This window comes from Haplochromis burtoni, unplaced genomic scaffold (genome assembly GCF_018398535.1).
Source record: "Haplochromis burtoni strain Fernald_Lab_line unplaced genomic scaffold, NCSU_Asbu1 Contig_39, whole genome shotgun sequence".
NCBI lineage: Eukaryota > Metazoa > Chordata > Actinopteri > Cichliformes > Cichlidae > Haplochromis > Haplochromis burtoni.
Genome location: NW_024582400.1, coordinates 2,662,208 through 2,664,698, shown reverse-complemented (window position 1 = coordinate 2,664,698; position 2,491 = coordinate 2,662,208). Strand labels below are relative to the sequence as shown.

The following is a 2,491-nucleotide window of genomic DNA, read 5'->3' as shown; positions in this document are numbered from 1 at the left end:
CCTCTGTTTCTACTGTGGCGAGACGAGGATGGGATATAAAGTAAATACTCTTTGCAGTTTTAAAAAGACAACGCCACCCTGGGAATTTCACCCAGAGAATACTGAAAGTAACACTAAATCGCCAAAAAGGCACTTAGGTTCGCTATACTCAGTCCAGAGATGAGGTTCAAATGATCAACAAATTCACAATTTATTAATAATTATTTAAAAGACCATATAAAAGCACAATCATAAATATTCAAATACAAATATGCTTAAAAAGGTATTCAGAGCTGAGGCTTACCAGTGGAGGGGCAGGGATGCCACACACAAACAGAAAGAAAACACACCCAAAACACAAGTGCAGCACACTATCACACACACTCACACTAATAAACTAAACAAGGCAGGTGTGTACACTCAAGGGATCCCACCACCAAGGCACCCTAGTCTCCTCCACGTCGGCACTCCGCACCTGAATAAAAGAAACAAAGAAAATTTAATATATTACAACCAACTAATGTGTAGCACCGGGGGATAACCCAACTGCAAGACCACACTGGTGATCTGCAGCTAGAAAAAGGGCCTCCCACCAGTGATGTAACAAAAATCCAAACTACAAATCAAAAGCAATAAAACAACATACAATCTGGATAAAACTCTAAAATCTGGAGCAAACGGAATCGCCGTACTGCTCCAACTTGCCGTCACACAACGACAAGTTGACAGTCAATCAATATGCACGCCAGCTGACTCCGATAACCGGCATGCATATGGCCGTTGTCCACGCCGACGTCCTCTGTAAAAGCTGACAGCAGCAGGGAAAGAAATCTCACAACGGGAACCGACGATAAAAGCACAGCAAGGCAAAACAGCAGCACTTCAGTTCACGTAGCTTGGCGCAAAACTAAGGCCCACACTTCCAAGTAAGCCGTGTCATAGAATGTAAGCCGAATAGCTCAGAGGAGGCTTCTATAGCTACGACCAGCCGCGATGGAGACTTTAGAGGCGTAACCCACAAACGATCTCTACCACACCGAGGAAGTCAGGTGACCAAAAAGGAGATCACAGGCAAGCGATGCAGAGACACTCAAATGGCCGCTATTTATACCAGCGCCCCCTAATGGGCCAGGCTGAAAGTGGGTTGGATCGAGGGATAACATTCATCCTGCCACACTACCATTAGCGTTTTGGCCCTGGAGCGCGCCGCTGCGTGCTGCCTTGTGCTTTTCCAACCCTGGGACACGGGCCCCGCCAGCGCGCTGCAGCGGCTGCTGGCGACAAAGAAAAACTGCTCTTCATAGAAGACTCGTGCTCCAGGAGATGTTTCCTGGTCGACTCCGGCTCCCAGAAGAGCCTCCTTCCCCCATCTGGCGCTGACAGTTTAGCAGCAGGCGGCAGACCGCAGCTTATTGCGGCTAATGGCTCTCCCATCGCAACATTCGGGGAACGGTTCGTGACTGTTTGTTTTCATGGTCGGGATTTCCAATGGACCTGTGTTGTTGCCGCTAGCTCTGTACCTATTTGGGGCGCCGATTTTCTTTGTGCCCACGGACTGCTGGTCGATGTCGCTAACAGACGCTTAATTAATGCCCTGTCTTTTTCTTCAATGTCCTGTTTCACTTGCACCATCGAGCCCCTGAATCGGGCTAATTTAGTGACTTCAGGGAATGTTTTTCAGCGTTTGCTCTTGGAGTTCCCTTCATTGACTGTTCCTAATTTCTCGAACATGGCAACGAAGCACGGGGTTGAACATTATATTCCGACGGTCGGTCCCCTGGTGTTCTCACGCACGCGCCGCCTCGACCCAGTGAAACTCTCCATTGCTCGGGAAGAGTTTGCCGCTATGGAGCGCCTCGGCATTGTGCAGCACTCGAATATGGTGCCCAAGTCAGACGGTCGGTGGCGGCCGTGTGGGGATTTTCGCCATTTGAATAATGTCACGGAGAACGACCATTACCCCATTCCCCACATTCAAGATTTTTCCGCCCACCTCGCTGGCACCTCGATTTTTTCTAAAATTGACTTGGTGCGGGGAATCACCAGGTTCCCGTGCGTGCCGAAGACGTCCCCCAAAACTGCCGTTATTACCCCTTTCGGCCGTCCAGACTTTTCAGCGGTTGATGGACTCTGCCTTGCGCGGGCTGCCTTTCGTCTTTGTGTACCTTGCCGATATATTGGTGGCCAGCTGTTCTGAGAGTCGGCACGCGTCCCATCTGCGTCAGGTTTTCCAGCGCTTGGCAGCACACGGCCTGATCGTCAACCCCTCCACGTGCCAGTTCGGCTTGCCGGTTCTGGATTTCTTGGGCCACCGCATTTCCGCTGATGGTGTGGTTCCGTTGCTGGACAAGGTCCGGGCCGTTACGGCTTTTCCGCGTCCCGCGTCCGTTAAAGCACTGCAGGAGTTCTTGGGGATGGTCAATTTCTACAACCGCTTTCTCCTCAGAGCTGCACACCTGCTAACAGCTAAGGAGCCGATTGATTGGCTCCCTGAACGCATCCAGGCATTTTC

At 50.6% G+C, this 2,491-nt stretch overlaps 1 long non-coding RNA gene across 1 annotated transcript; it reads right to left on the bottom strand.

The window, feature by feature from the left end:
* Window positions 1-369: 369 nt before the first annotated feature.
* On the bottom strand, window positions 370-1,152 carry LOC121814353. Its single transcript, XR_006054286.1, has 2 exons — window positions 672-1,152; window positions 370-454 (listed from the first exon to the last, which is right to left on the bottom strand). It is a non-coding gene; the product is annotated as an uncharacterized LOC121814353 (long non-coding RNA).
* Between the last annotated feature and the right edge of the window lie 1,339 nt (window positions 1,153-2,491).